We start from the raw sequence: 16,976 nt of genomic DNA, 5'->3' as shown, positions 1-16,976 counted from the left end.
TAGCAGCTCAGACCGTACACAGTGTAACAGTAACAGCTCCCAACAAGCATATTTTAGGTAGGCCAAAATCATAAAGTTTGAAAGTGTAAAGAGTACAGTAGCTACACTTGTAAAACAGACTTTTCCAGCCTGACAGGGCAAAGTCGTTTCAGAGCCCATGACTGCCATGGTCTCTGTAGTCCATTTTTTTATTAAAGACTCTGGTTTATCTGCTTATGGGCTATTCTTGCAAAGTTCCTATGTAATTCTGAATTCCATTTTTCCTTGGATGTCCAAATAGCAGCAGAATCTTAAGGTACAAAGTCTAGTTTATTTTCTCAGTCCAATTATCCTGACTTGATTTTACGAAGGTACAGTTCATAATGCATACAGCCTGTCTCTTTTCTGTCCTTTTTTGTACAGGACAAAATGGAACACATTTCTCTCTGTTCCTTGATATTTTATGATTGTATTTTATTATTATTAATGTCATGTACTGAATATACACCCCTGTTGCTATTTCAGACTTGTCCAGACTGGTACATTGAAATATCTCAGATGGCTCCATCTTCTCTGTCCTGTCTTTTATTGCACTTCCTTCAGACTTGAGTCTCACCTTAACCCCCTTTTCGTATTCTTATATAGGATTTCTAGACTACTGTACCTTTACTCACAAACATGAAATCTCAGCTGGTGTAGCAGAATGTGATCTTCCTCTTGTGATTTTGAGCGTAGTTGCTAATATGGGTGATTGGCCTGCCTTCTTAAATCAGAGACCTGCTTACCCTTAGCAAGAGTAATATAGCCTAAGAGAAAGGGCTCTGAAGTCACCAAAGGGATAAACACAAACACATTTAACTCGCCCTAAATTCTCTGATAATGGATACAGAAGTCTTGCTTCCTGAAATACACTAGTAAGATTTACTTTTGGCCAATCTGTTCTCTGTAAGCAGTTCTGTTCTCACTCTTAATACTGTTCAGTTATATAACAACACTCTGACTTTCTGGTTCAACGTGTTGGCAAACAGGAGCTTTGTGGCTGGCAGCTGGATTTTCCCAGATAACAGCAAAGTCACTGTCTCTTAGTGAGACCCTTGGCTGCAGGGAGCTTTCTCAACTCAGAAGCTGCAGCCACAGCACGTGAATGAGGGTTGACCAGCTTATCCTTCACAGAGCAGTTCTGTTGCTGGCAGCTGGGATATTGCCCAGCCAGAGACCCAGGATGGCAGCAGCTCCATAATCTGTATTTGTGTCTCTGAATGCCCAAACTACGTGACATTGTCCACTTCCAGCTCAGCACATACCCTTTCTCTTACACTCCTTATCCCCTCTAGTGCCCTAGTTAAAAGTGAGGCCACCTGTGTGTAATTGCTTTTTAAAATACCTGTGTGTTTCCCCATATATTGGCTGGAGAACTGGAGCCACTGATGGACGGAACGGTTTTCTTCCTCCATAGCAGATTCATTGTGTCAATTGAACGAAGTTCCTCTGTACCCAGTAAATAATGGAGAAGACATTGTAGGTGGAATAGGTGCAAGCTGAGGTAGTGAAGAACTAAATGTCTTCTCTGTGTTATACAGCAGCTGCCAAGAACATATCAGAGATATTTCAGCAGTATGGGATCTGTAACACTCCATTCATGTAGCAAGTGTTGGACCTTGATCCTAAGATGAAGACTGAAGAGCTTTTCTCCACTGGAGAGTCCCATACACAACAAGTGTATCACCTGGCCATTTCCAGGTGGGCTGGTGTGAGTCTAGAAGAAAGAGGTGGAAAATATTCCGATTCTGTTCTTTTTCTATTGCAAAAAATGCCATATATTTTTATTTCTTCACCTTTAGCAAAATAAATAATAAGGTACCAACAGACTGTGAAACACACTTTATTTCCTATTATCAGATTTTATTTCAAGTTGGTGCACATGCAGATGAATGTTAACACAATATTTACTACAGATGCACAGCTACCATTTAAAAGAAAATATCTTAAAGAAAACCATTCCAGGTATGGAATGCATTACAAAGCATTGACAGATATCACAAAATTTTAATATTTTCCATGGATGTCAACTTTGGGAGTAGAAGAATGGGTCAATAAATCCAATCTTCTGTAATAACAAGCAAAGCTTTTTCTGCCAGGAATTTTTAAATAACAGCAGTCACTGGTGTTGCACTAAAAGTAAGATTATAATTTAAATCTCATTTAGAAATGTAAATCTGCATGTTTTTATGAAGTCACACAGTGACTCCAAAAAAATAGCAACTGAAGTTAAATATTAATTGGAAGTCCAATAACTTGCTTGCAGGCTGTACACAGCTTTCTATTTTATAATCTGTTAGGAGCTAAACTACAAATCTTCAAAGGATAAATAACATCCTTATGAGGGAATACCACCACACACGCAAGTGTCATTTAAGCTGCCACAGTTTAGCAAGCTTGTTAATAAAAAAGTTCATTTGTGAATAAAAATATTTATGAATATAAACAAATCTCTTCAAAACAAGTTTCATAGTCATCAACATTTCCTGTGAAATCCATGTAGGTTATTTTTGGTGTTCACTTATTCTCAGACAAGTAGAAAATTATTTTCAGTTAACAGCAATCAGCCTGGTTAGTCTCACCTTCTTAGGCAAATTCCTAGAACAGAGACCTTAAGGTGAATATGTTAACAGCCTCCTACTAGGTAAAATACATTATTATTATTATTTTGACTTCTGTATGGGCTGCTCTAAAATTTATCAATTTATTTATTTTTTAATTCTGCAAATCCCAAACCTAAAATTGTGATCTCCCTGGTGACAAAAAAGAAATGTGTTTTTATTTCAAGGCAGCTGACTGGTCTTGTTTCTTTCAATTTAAAACCCAACTGTGGACAGTGAACAGGCAGTCATCACCCTGCAGAAGTATTTAAGACCAGCATAATTCCTCCTCTCTGAAGTTTACCTCAGTTAGCCATGTAGATATAAATATTGAGCATCTGCACTTGAATTTTACATCAGGACAACTACTTAAAATTTTCAGTAAAAAAGCAGCCACGAAATATTGTTGTTTTCAGCCAAGATATTCTATGATCCTTTGAGCATACTTCATTTGCAATGAACTGAAGAATACATCTGAATCTGGCTTTAAACAAAAACTTAGGTGTATGCTCTGTAAATCAATATTAAAGCCATGATTTTCTGAATGGATCTTGAGCCACCCAGGTGAGAGAAGATAAGGTGAAATGAGAAAGACTTGGAAAGGAGGATTACCAAGGAAAAGAGGCCAGTTGCAGGTCCTACAGCCATTGTTCTGCCTCAGCACAAAAATCTCCATTGGAACTGGGAGCTGCAGTGGGTTAACATGCACAGCCAGGAGGTCCTGTGGTCCCTAGCAGAGTGGGAAAGCCAAGGCAGTCTTTTTTAAAGCCTGGTCCCAGGCAGCTACAATTCATTTTAATCGAAGAGGAATATTGATTTTTTTTTCTTTTCTTTATTTATTTTTTCAAAGCCCTGGGGGCATTGTAACCCCCAGCCTCTCTACTTTGTCTTACCCTTGCTGCAGACTGAGAGCTAGTATGATCTATTGTTAATGTTTGAATGGATTTCTAGTTGGGGTGGGATACCAAACATAGGCTTGGTGAGCCACACAAAATAAATAATGGACAGGAAAGCTTGTTTTACAGGCTGAAGTGCAGTGGGGTGGGGAGTAAGGGTTAGTGAAGGAGGGGCTGGAAAGGTAGTTGGTTAAGATTTATTTGGCAAACGTACAACTATCCTGTTTGAATTGTATTTGAATTAATTAACTTCATCTGTGTAAACTGGATCAGTATCCTGTAATTTCCTAAGGGTATGACTGTATCAGGAAACTGAGTAGTCAGCAGAGCTGGTTGAATAGTTAAAATAACTGATTTACAAATATTTCCAGGAATAAAACCACTGAGTTTTGTTTCTTATGATTTATAGGGCAATATAGGAAAATTTATCTTACCTGAAAAATGTCCTTTCTGTAAGAGGGGAAGTCCACAGCTCCTTGGTTTTTGCTCTCATACTTTCTGCTCTCTGGAGGCAGGACCAGGCTGGTCAAATGAGGCCATACATCAGCAAGTCCCACAAGTTTCCAGTGCAGCTTCATAGAATGGAATCATTTACAGCTTAATCCACAGCTAAACTTATAGAGAAAAAAGAGAGAGAGAAAGAGAGATCCACACAAACAACTTCTGCTGAAGAACTGTTTAAATTTCTTTGGCAACTGCTCTTACACTCCATAGCGTCTCTCAAATATATGTATAGATGGGAGAGACAGAGAGAGCATTCACAATGAATACATAAGGCAGCATGCAACTATATGCCTGACTCTGAACTACACTTCTTGTGCCAGGTGGGCAGAGGAGGTCTTCAAGTTTTCTTGCCAGAAATGAAATCAGCATAAGCTTCTTCCCAGGAAAGACCATGCATTTACTACAATGCAATATCCATTAGATGTCAGGGAGCATAAGAAAATAAGGAATGCAAGAAGTATATCTCATTGCCTTTCCTTAAAGGAAGAATATATATATCATTTTGAAAACATTATGCCTACTGTGTTGCTTGCTCCAGATAATGACAGGCCAACGAGGTTTGCCTGTATAATTTTGAGAACTTAAGAAAAGAATAATAAAAATCCTTATACACTTGTGTTATTTGGACAAAAGCTGTCTAGCTTGAAGGTTTCAATGAATAATAAGGAATAAGCACAAATATTTGAAAAAGATTACTTTAGCTTTTTTAATCTCCTTTGCAAAGTATTCACCTAGCCATTTAATAACTGGAGCCTTACTGACAGTATGTTATTTTAATTTATAATTAATAATTAATAATTATGACTACAGATTATCATGATGAAAGACTTTTAAATATTTCATTTCATTGTTTGTTTATTTGTTTTTATAGACATTCTGACATCATAGGTTTCTCAAGTATTTATAGAGGAGGTGTTTGTTTTTTTCAATTTTTGTAGGTTTTGTGTTCATATGTGGTTAAAGAATTTTGGGTTGGCGTTTTTTTTCTGTTTTTTTTTTTTTTTTTTAATTTTCTAACTTCTTTCAAACACCACTGTTTGAAAGAAGGTAAGACTGCAACCTTAAAGCACATTCATTAGTGATGGGACTGTAAGGCCAACATCCTTCAAAAATAAAAACATGAGAATCAGTCCGCATTTCTGAAAAGAAAAGAAAAAAAGAAAGATAAAAATATGCGTAGTCAATGAGTTTAATTTCCAGGTAGGAATTGTTTTCATTAAGACAGGTCTGAGAAATTTTGTATCTAGTTGTGAGAACTTCTCTGCAGCTTTACAAAGCCTATAGTGGTCTAGGAAGTGAGCTCATTTATTGCCTGTGGTAAATAAAAAGAAGTCTTTTTATTTCTGAATTTATCTGCATTGCTAGATAAAAGAGAGAGAGAGAGAGATCTTTGAACTTGTCTGTTTGCTGGGTATTTTCTCAGGGTTGCAAAAAGTGTGGTGAACCCATCTGGATAGCCTGCTTTATTTCCTCCTCTCATATCATCTTATTTTTTTTCTGGCTGAGAGTAAAATTTTGTAGATTACGAAACCAAGAAGAAATTTTGCGTGAATCTTGCGTCTCAAAGGAGTTACAATATGTAATGAGTATTTTCCTTCATCTTACGCCATCTTACTTTCTTCACGGACTCCAAACACAAGGACAAAATGAAGGGCCTTGAAAATTAATTTTGAAGATGAATGACCAGAAGTTTCCCTAGTTTTTTTCCAGCAAATCAAAGCTATATCAACAACAAGCTCTATGGCCTTGCAGATTGCAGATGCAGACACAGATGTAGAGGTCTCTGAACTACATCTGAAATTGGAAGCAGCCCAGTCACATCAACATGACATCCTATCATAATTAACTAATGGCAATATGGCTGCCACAACCCAATCTAATATTTTGCATTGCTTTATGTGCTGTAGATGGATCATATTTTGCCAAGCTTTTTGGCTATCTCTACTTGCCTCTGCAGTACCAATGACAATAAAGTTGAACAGACATGCATGAAAAGAATTTGTAAAAACACACACAAAATTAAAAACGTGCACGAGAAATCTTGAATGAGAATATGAATTTGTTTCTCTATGTTCCCCTAAGATACATTTCTCCAATATATTTCACTACAGGTTCTCAGGACCAGTAGTGTTATAAATAGGGCATTGATGTTTAGTTGAGTAAGAATTCATAGTTAAATTTTCAGACTTAAGCCTTAACTCACTTCCTATCTCTTTTTTCCTATGTTCTGTGATGTTTAAGGATTAGGAACCAGTACAGCAAAGCATCTCTATAACAGGTCAACAATAACCTGTATGCATTTCTATTGATTTCAATGAGATTGCTATCAGGTTTAAAGATATTTTCTTGTGTTGGCCATATTAAGACATAACACTGTATTTTAAGCAACAGTGAAAATAATGTTAGAAATTAATTAATAAATCTGTCTGAGATACTTGTGGTTTGCAATAGGAGTAGAAAGGATCCGAGAAAATTTCCAAGTATAAAGTTGTAGAGCTTAGTTTAGACAAAGAAGAATTTTGGTTCTCTAAATAATAAAACAAGTAATCTTTTTAATGTGTTAGCTTGTTGGTCTAAACTAGAGTTGAATTATAAGACTTGTATTTTGATAAGATACTTGCTAGATTTAAGCTGTGCTGGCATCAGAGATGTAGATATCATATTTACACAATAGCTGTGAACTTAATGATGCTGACCAAAAAAATACAATGTATGTGCATGTTGATTTAAATTAATAGAATAAGAGGCACCAAATGCATTTTGAATACATGATTCTAATAGTACGAACATGCAAGTATGCACTCATGTCCCCAGAAGGGAGGCAGAAATAGAGGATTTAAGAGAAAGATTTCTTTGGAGCACCTTTGGTAATTGCTCACCACTTTATTCTACCAGACCAAGGAGGTGTGGGTTAAAAGTTGTTTTTAATGTTGTCTATAAGAATGCTTCTTTAATCTTGCTGTGAAAAATGTCAATGCTGCTTTCTGCTTACCTGACACCATAATATTTGAAATAATTGCAGAGGAATAACTGTTTCTTTTAATTTTAGTTGTTGTGTGATATCCTTGTTCACAAACTGATGGGAAACAAGAAAACATGAATATTAGTAAAAGTGCAAGTTACTATTTTGTGCTTTGTAATGTTGTACTGCAGTTTTATTGAATATGCAAAAAGAAAGAAATAGAAAATACCCTGTCAGTCTAAACCTAGGATACTGTTTACAGTTGCATTAAATGGGACCTGTATATACAATGTCAACAAATTCATAAAACAAAAAAAAAACACAAACAACAACAACAAAAATATTTCAGTGCTTCCAAACCCTGGGTCCAGCAGCTACAATATTAGCTACTAATTAGCCTGCAAGCCTTATATCCTACAGGCTCTACTGAGCTGCAGAGTTTATCTCAGTGCCATTCAAATAGATATTGTGGTCATAAATACCATATTTTAATAGGCAGTCTTTGTTACTAAAAGTTAAAGATTATTTTGGTTTCTGGGATCCCACTGTGCTTATGTAGGAGCATTTGAGTTCCAGAACAGCCTGCACTATTTAGTCTAATGATTTACACATTTCCAGCTTTTAAGCTTCTTTTCTGTATGGTAGGGTAATGCAGATCAGACAGCCCACTTCCACTTTGCTTTCCAAAGAAAAGCAAAGGGGCTTTTCTTTGTTAACCTGTTATGTGTTCCTTAGGCATTTCTTGATGAGGAAAAGAAATGCTTTGCAAGTCAGTTTGCTGAATTGACTGAAGTATGTGCATAGATTTAAGCACACAAGCAGAGTTACTGAAGACATCAAGACTTGTTTCTAAGCTTCATGGTTGATTCTACTGAAAAGCTATTCCCTATAGATATTTCATGTATGTTCTATCAAACTATTTTTCTTCCCACCAAGTACATACAAGAAAATTAAGTGCTCTATATCAAAGACCTACTATTTAAATCTCTTTATGGAAAGTAATTATAAATTTTCTTAATTTTGTTTTATCCATAGCTTAAGGTATTTTCCACGTCCTGCTGGTGGGCATCCTGTCTTTTAAATATTCAGTGGTCTTTCCACAATTAGTGTGCAGCTTTCCTTGCACATTCCCTATTTTTTCTTTTACCACACCCCCTCCAAATAAGAGCAAGTGTGAAAGTAACAGAATAGAAATAACAGCAGAAAAAGTGAGAGAAGACAGAAGCAGTATGTATTCAGAGAAGAGGCACTCTAAAATAGATATTTTTAAATAATTTAAATTTAAATAAGTTTAAATTAATTTAAATGTATGTGAAATAACAAACTAGGCAAAGGAGAAATCATCAGTCTTAACTTCAGAAATAAAAAAAAATTACTGCAGGATAAAAGCAGGAAGAGGAAATGTGAAGCAAAATACTTAGTAAGGTAGAGAAAATGTAAAAGGAAGAGGTGACAATAAGAGACGGGACATCTTCAAAGATGAATATTTAATGCTATTGCAGAGGTGATATTTAAAGTTAATGTACTCTCTAATACTCTCTAATTCAGTTAATGTAGCCTGCTACACCCCACAAGGTCTCTGGGGGAATGTTTCATCTCCCAGCAGTGAGAAGTGGTTCTGGAGGAGAACAGCCTGGGTGGAGACTCCTGGGCAGAGTAGGAATGGCTGCTGTTTGATAGGTGCCATAATCCCCTCCAGGTCTGATTTGTGTGATGGGAAGTAACAGCCTCTGCTTGAGCAGCTCCATGCAGAGGGCAGATCTGAAGCCTGGGCTTGGGCAGGCTGTGGCAGTCCAGAAAGCACACACCGGACTGCCATGTTAATGACATGAGAGAAACATGAGAAGAGTAACAGAAAAAGGGAGATTCATAAGAGAAGTAAAACATGGCACTGATGTGTGGGAAGAATTGATGAGGTCCTGGCTCTGGATGCCTTATACAGAGCTCATGAGCTAGCGTTGCCTAATACACGTCTGCACCAAGAATTGTTCTAGGGATTCTCCCACGTGCCTGGTGATAGGACAAGGGGGAATGGGCTAAAGTTGTGCCAGGGGAGGTTTAGGTTAGATATTAGGAAGAACTTCTTTACTGAAAGGGTTGTTAGGCATTGGAATGGGCTGCCCACGGAAGTGGTTGAGTCACTATCCCTGGAGGTCTTTAAAAGATGTTTAGATGTAGAGCTTAGTGATATGGTTTAGTGGAGGACTATATACTAATACTAACACTATATATATAGGACTATATACTAATACTCACTACTATATACTAATACTAACAAGTATTAGGTCAGAGGTTGGACTAAGTGATCTTGGAGGTCTCTTCCAACCTAGATGATTCTGTGATTCTGTGATTCAGTGATTAAAGTGATTCAGTGATTAAATGAGACTGCTGGGGGCTGCATAAAATGGCAGGAGGAGCTCTTACCAAAGCGTATGGAGAACCTTATTTGCTAGTTTGTCCTCATGCAAGGCAGTGGCACAGTGGTTTCCCATGGATGAGGGAAGGTAGAAGTAATCGTGAGCAACAGTACCCAAACCATTAAAGAAAAAAATTTGTTTAACTTGAGATCATGGCATCCAAATGTAGGTTTCTCCATATATTTGTATCTACATGTTCATTGATCAATTGAGAGCTTTATTATTTGCTGGAAGTCTGAAAGCTTTAAGGATTTTTTCAGTCACTGTAATTTAATATTTGACAATCTCTTTGATTAAACAATCAGGATTGTTTTGGAACAGTGCATTTCTGAAAAACAAACCTCATGTTGTTTATGTGAATATCCTTCTTATATTTGTCAGTGACTCTGTGTACCTCAGTTTCTTTAAACCTGTTTCTAAAACAATGGCTAATGACAAAATGATCTACATTTATAGTTGACTGACAAGCCATTAAATCACTTTGTAAACTGGTACCCAGAAGAAGAATTAATGGCAGAAAATTGGAGCTGTAGAGTAACAATTTACTTGCTGATTCTGACCTGCTCAGCACTTTAGCTACAAATTCACCGCTGGATTGTACTTCTTTATTTAAATCTTTTAAAGACTCTGTTCATTCATAAATTCCTTTGTAAATCAGATATTTACGGTTTCCCAAAAGTCATTTTATCAAAAGAGGTTATTGAAATCATGTCTCTACTATGTTTCCCTGAGATGGCTACAGCTGTATAATTAATAGTTCTAATATAGTTGAACAACAGTATTGAATAAGCACTAATTACTGTTTACGAGAAATTTGGCCTTAAAATCTGCAACTTCTTTTTAACCATAGTCTTCCTGCCACTTTGTTTTTTGACTCTAGCATGTTATTCATGGAGATATTTTTTTTCAGACCCAACAGCCGGAAGGAGGTTTTTTTTCTCAGAAGAGGTCTTTTGGCTTCTGATGAGCTAACCCAGTTTCCAAGTGGGTTTCCTAAGAAGAGTACTCGGTATATGAGCAACCAGACAGCCCTGTTACTGCTGTTTGCTAAGGAACTCCACATATTTGAGGATACATATTTGAAACCCTTTCTAATGGAAGAACAGTAAGTAAACTCCTGGACTATTCATAGTCCATGTTTTTGTTCCTGACTTTGGAAATCTTGAAGAACAAGCTGAACATGCGAATCAAGAACAAGTGCAGATGTTCTTGTCACAGGTCAGGAAAGGATTAGATAGTGATATCAAGAACTTTCCAACACTTTCTCTGTGACTTATTTGCTACAAAAATATGCTCTTCATTAATCTTCCAATTAAAAATAAGAAAAACAAGTTAAAGTTTATTAAATATTGGCAGATTTACAGATTGATGTAATATAAAATCCTGTTTTAATGAGATTATATTCCAAAATTAACATTTATGAAATAGCCTAGGTAAACTCTTTAAAGAGCAGCAGAAAGAAAGAAAGAAAGAAAGAAAGAAAGAAAGAAAGAAAGAAAGAAAGAAAAGTGCTTGCATTTTAACATCCATGTGGTTATATTGTTCATTTAAAATAACGATGATAACTTAGAGTTAATGGCCTTTGTAAAGCTCATTTTGTTTGCAGCTGTTTTGTTTTTTGTTATTTGATATCCACATTGAGTCTTTCAAGAAAGCAAACACAGTTAAGTTACAACTTTCTGTATCAATTCCTTCCTTTTATTTTAAGTAAATCCTCTGCTTTTTTTTTCCTTTTAGGTCGTGCCACTCAGACCACACAGGATAGTGACTATAATAGTGAATATGATGTCATCCTGCTGACAGAACGTGATAACCCTTAAGCATGTGTTTGGGTACAGAACAATTTCCTATGAACTTAGAAGTTATCATTCATCTAACTTTTGTGAAAAAATAAATTAAAAAAAAAAAACTTTAAAGGATATAAAGAACTCTAAAAGTGTGTGCTTATTTCTGGTGGAAACTGATGAGACCATGAGAAACAGAGTAGTGCTTGAATTCAATAGCTGAACTTCTCCAGGCAATTATATTTACCTAAGATAGTTATGGGTTCCAGTAATTCTTGTGCTCACCAAATGAGCCCTAAGCTCATGATTTTAGTGAAATAAAAAAATATGTCCAGAGCAGTGGTAGCCGAAGAAAAAGTGTAATATTGTTACAGAGACAGAAACTTGAAGGAATCAGGAACATCCGTTAATATGTTCAGGCAAACACTATTAAGACTGTTCAAACAATGTCATATCTCTCCATCTACCCCAAGCTTTCTTTTGGCAACTGTATATCTATGTTTTACTTTAAGCCTCGCTATATGCCTTGTAAAGCCATAGGTGACACCTTTTGAATATGTCTTTAGTAATGTGTATTTTTACTGAAGTCACAACGAAAACAAACTAAAATTGTCCTACATAGCAGTGGATTATGCAGAGACTGTAGTATTTGGGAACAAAAAAGTTGTAGGCTTTTCTGAGTTTTTCATTGCCTGCCTTTGTGAAAAGTATCTAGCCTACTTTTCCTTCTTCCTTTCCTCTTCTTCAGCATTCAAAAAATAAAAATCTAGTCATCGAGAGAGGCCAGTGCATACATAAAAACTTGTTGGCTGAGCCTTAGTCTGCATGAGAAAGATGAAAAGATGGCTGGAAGGGAAATTAACCAATGTATATGGTAAGGAAATTATTCTCAATTCAAGGAACAGATGTGGTTTTGTTCTTTTCTGTTGTAGTTTAAATGGGGAGATTTGGTTTGATACCTGAGTTGCAGCTATATAGTGATTTTTTTCTAATTACTTTTATATCACCCATATTCTCTAAAAATTCATGCATCTTTGTGACTGTACCCATCATCTGTAGACTTTGCTTATTCAAGGTTAGATTACTCTAACAACCTCTGCATGATTTAAATCCATCTGGAAACTAAAGATAGTGTAAAATCTGGCTGCCTCAAACCTGGCTGCTCTTCTAAGAAAGTGTTGTGCCTTTATGAAGTTTACTGCAATTTTGACATATGATCTTCATTGCCTACCAGTAGATATTTGGGTGTTTTGACCTTTTAAGCCCTACATGACTGTGTACCCAAGAGACTAGCCTCCTCTTATGTTATTCCTGAGCCAGCTGCAGGCAACAGGCATGCTGGATTCCTTTTCATCTACCAAAGAGTATCTTGGCAAAGCATGGGGTGTGATAGCTCCTTCAAACTGCAAGTGTGGTTGCCTATTTGGCCCTAACTTGTTTAGTGTCCTGAAATCTTTACTGTTTGGGTCTTAATCTTCAAAAGATTGTAGTATTAAGCAGAGGAAAAAAAAATAAATGATTAATGATTAGAAAGGGGAGTCTGTCTTAATCTTTTCTTTGATGGTTTTGTAATTGTGGACCAGATGGAATTGCTAAAGATTAAATGGTGCATCTATTCTTAAGCAGAGAGAAAGACATGATGTAAATGTGCAGCTCTCTTAGTCTATATTTGGGCTTCTTCCATCCATGTTGCCTAAAATCCATGGGTATTATATGCTTTATAATAATAATAATAATGTTTACTTATAATAATAATAATAATAATGCTTACCCGTGATTCCTTGTCCACCTCCCATTTCCCTGTCTACATCAGGTACTGGTTTAAGAAATGTGTCTTGAAGGAGCATGATACAGCCTAAAGCTGGAGTACCTCTTCAACAGCTGAAATTGGCATGAGGAGGCTTGAGATAAGGCAAAAATATCCTCCAGCTGCTATACAGAAAGTATAGAGTCAACTGCTGTGGTGAGGCTGCTAATGTTCAGACTGATGATGTCCGTCTCTCTTCTGGAGAATCAGTCAGTAAGGCCAAGGTGAACAAGAAAGTTGCCTGCTCTAGTCAGTGATTCAGCTGGGACAAGACAAGATCAGGAATCTGCAACTGGTTTCCGGAGTCTTTCCTTTCCTTCTCTTCTCTTCTCTTCTCTTCTCTTCTCTTCTCTTCTCTTCTCTTCTCTTCTCTTCTCTTCTCTTCTCTTCTCTTCTCTTCTCTTCTCTTCTCTTCTCTTCTCTTCTCTTCTCTTCTCTTCTCTTCTCTTCTCTTCTCTTCTCTTCTCTTCTCTTCTTTTTTTCTTCCTTTTTTATTTTTTTCCCCTTTCTGGTTCCAGAATAGGAAAGCTATAGTAATGTTCTGGTTCTAAAATATAAGTGGATTTAAAAACAAAAACAAAACAAAAAAAAACATAATAGATAAGATAGCAAACATGCTAAACAGCAAATGCTAACTAGAAAAGTGATGCACATTGAGAAATAATTGCACAGGAATGTGCAAAGTCAAAAGGAAGGTTCAGAGAGAGGTAACAGGCCAGCTCTAAGGATGCTCTAGTTACTAGAGTGTGCCTGGTCTTGAAATCAAAAGGTGACATGACTTATTTGGCAGATTAGCTATAAAAAGGACAACAGATGACAGACAACTCTTGACATTTCACTAGATATGTTAAAAGTTTAAACTGTTTTTCATTTCTCATCTACAACATGATATTACCTTATAAAGTGTTCTTTTCACTTGCTTAAGAAACATGTTTTTTGCCAAAATATTGGAGACTGGCTCAATTCTGTGTTTATCATATAAAATATCATCATTCACATTTGTTTTGATTTTACATTTGCATAGCAACAGGACACCATTATCCAGCAATAGGAGACCATTATCCTGTAACAGTACTGTGGGTCCTTCAAGGTATATGGCAGATCAGACTACTCCAGCTGATTCAGTTACTTTTGCTGCATCTGTCTGTACAGAGTAATTGCCAGCAGAAATAATTCACGTAAATCCCATGCGTGCAAGAGAAAGGACATAATGTCTCCTGATAGCGTACAGGAGAATGGCATTTGACCTCTTTCACATTGAATCACAGGAAAGAATAAAAATATGGGAAACAATCAAAATATCAGAGCAGTGAGCTGTGCAACCACAGGATATTAGCTAGTGCCAGGGACCACATTTTGCTGTCACAAATGTTAAAAGACTGACATTTTCAACACCAAATATAAAAGCTACTGGAGCTGAGGCATTTGCCAAAAGACTTTTGCAAATAACATTGCTAAACCATTCTAAATTCAGTCATGAATTAGAGGTTAATAAAGGAGAAAAACACAGGAACTGTGCGAGCACATAGCAGGGCTGAGAGCCACTTCTCTCTTCCTGCTGTGTTTACTGACAAGGCAGCACTGGAATATGAAGTCAGGAAGCATTGTGGTGGGCACACACTGCCTCATCTCAGATTAATGTGCCTAATACAAGTCAAGCCAAGCTCAGTGAAAGTTTTCTAACTATTTGCAATGGACATGGGATCATTCTTTAGTATCTTTCAGCTCTTCTCAGGATGGAGCAAACATGATGCCAGTAAGTGCCCATGACAAAACAGACACTTCCCCAAATTCCATGAGATTTCCTATTAAATGTCTAGGTTCTTCTAATGGATGAACCAAGGTGACATATTAGCATGACAGCAGAGCTTAAAAGCCCTAAGAGATCACTATGCTTGGAACACAGTGCCAGCATGGATTTTTAGCAGGAAATGCAAAGGACAAAGCTTTTAACTTTCTCCATCTTGGTATTCCTGCCTAGCACTGGTTGGTGCTGCATATGTTCCTGCACCACACAATGCAGCTGTGCAGCTACCACACAACCTGTTGCCATAGCCTCCTCTGAGCACAGCTTTCCTTTCTTTACTTTACTTACAATTTAGATAGACAAAGCAATGGTTGAGAGGAGAAATGGAGACATGGAGGTATAAAATGTCTTACCAAAGTCTCCTAACCCTTGTAATTCTTCCTTTGTCTAATATATTTCTTCTTGCATTTTGTGGTTCTTTACAGACAGAAAAAATGTCCCCAGATAGCATTGTGCCACAGCAGTTCTCTATGCCATGTTGTCAGGTTGAGAAGTGACATATACTTATGGTTTATAGGGAAGGAACATATGCCCAATATGTTTTGAATGCAAATACAAGCATACACACAATATCCACAATTAATGAAATTAGGTTAAGAAGAACAAACACGGAGAATATACACAAATCAAATGCAATCCAACTGCTACCTAGTTCAAAAATCTGTGGTGTGCTGCAGAAGAAGACAAGAAGAATGGGAAAAAATGAGGGACAAATGGCTGAGAAATGCTCAGACTCCTGTCGTCATTAACTACGTGGAGTCTTGTAATGGTGCAGGAAAAGTGTTAGAAAGCAAAATTATACAACATGGGAGCTGGGGATGGGTAGAATGACTGGAGAATGTGGGTAAGGAAAGTAAAATGATGACATGAAGAAAAAAATGGTCAGAAAAAGTACTGAAAAATGCTTAAAATACAGAAAAAAAAATAGTGGAAGTATCATTAAACACATATTATGCCTTTTCTCTTAAATTACTTGTAGAATTCTAGAATTCTATTGCCAGATGGAAACTTGCACCTCTTGATACCAAGTGCCTAAAATAAATAAAAGCTAGAAAACAGTTCTAGTCTTCATACCGAAGCCATCTGTCAATGTTTTGTTTTGATACCATTTCATATTGTGTACATTTTAAAGTTTCCTGCCAGTCTACTTCTATTTACACCATTGTTTCCTCTTTCTGGTTTCAAGGATTTGTTTTTTATAGTCTTTTTCCAAATAAGTTACTAATTCCAACCTCAACAAAACAGTGAACCATTTTAAGAGGGAATTGAGGCTGGGTTTAGGTATGGTATTATGCTAAAAGCTAAACCTTCAAACAGCTAAAAATTGGAAGGATTCAGTCTTATCCCAGTGTAATTTAGAACAGCTGCTGAACAGTTCTAAACCAGCCTGTCCTGCCATTTCACAGCAAGGAAATTCCTGGGTATGACTAATGTTGGTATACGTGGGAATAATCAATACAGCATAGAAATAAAATCAATTATTTTTTCCAAGTAACTATCTGTCTGACCATAATGTACTTTGTTCCAAGACAGAAATATAAGAAATATGTTCTTCTTCTTAAAAAAAAAAAAAAAAGTCTTCTAAACAAAGACTTTCTCTTGAAAATCATACAATGAGGTCCTCATGCTATGCAAAATCTTCTGAAAAGAAGTCTTCCAGTATCTCAGACTCACTAAGAAAGAAAGACAGACAGAAAGACAGAAAGACAAGAGATTATCAGCCCCTAACTGTTGACGGAAAATGACAAAATTGCATGTCAGGACATCTGCCAGACTTGTGCATTGGGAGCAGGACAGAGAATGCAAGCAACTCAAGGGTCAGTGCATGGTGGTAGAGAAGCAGAACAAAGGAGGTTGGTGAGTGTCATGTGAATGTCGTTATCATACAGCTCTGAAACCCCCTGCCACAGTTTGGGAAGCTTCAGAAACCCCAGCCCCATTGCCCAACATTTCATGCCTTGAAAATACATGAAGCATAAATTTTAATCTGCAAATCTGGAAAACAGTGATAAGTATTGATCAATGCGGCATCTAATGCAGCAACACAAGGATCTGTGATTATTTAGAACCCACTATGACTGTGGTAATTCACAACGATTATCCTTGTTTCATTGTGTGGGGTGACCCACACTGGGTCAGGGACTCTCCCAAGGGACTACAGCCCATTGACGAATTCATGTC

The 16,976-nt window shown here is 36.8% G+C and overlaps 2 long non-coding RNA genes across 2 annotated transcripts; one reads left to right on the top strand and one right to left on the bottom strand.

The window, feature by feature from the left end:
- Positions 1-2,053: 2,053 nt before the first annotated feature.
- On the bottom strand, positions 2,054-7,067 carry LOC126913265 (uncharacterized). The gene is made up of 3 exons (XR_007708118.1): positions 7,011-7,067; positions 3,949-4,086; positions 2,054-2,616 (listed from the first exon to the last, which is right to left on the bottom strand). It is a non-coding gene; the product is annotated as an uncharacterized LOC126913265 (long non-coding RNA).
- Positions 7,068-9,346: 2,279 nt separating this feature from the next.
- LOC118255529 (uncharacterized) lies at positions 9,347-16,189 on the top strand. The gene is made up of 4 exons (XR_004780984.2): positions 9,347-9,562; positions 10,308-10,502; positions 11,135-12,055; positions 12,995-16,189. It is a non-coding gene; the product is annotated as an uncharacterized LOC118255529 (long non-coding RNA).
- Positions 16,190-16,976: the final 787 nt, after the last annotated feature.

This window comes from Cygnus atratus, chromosome 3 (assembly GCF_013377495.2).
Source record: "Cygnus atratus isolate AKBS03 ecotype Queensland, Australia chromosome 3, CAtr_DNAZoo_HiC_assembly, whole genome shotgun sequence".
NCBI classification, from domain to species: domain Eukaryota; kingdom Metazoa; phylum Chordata; class Aves; order Anseriformes; family Anatidae; genus Cygnus; species Cygnus atratus.
This window is presented reverse-complemented; position numbering and strand designations above follow the sequence as displayed.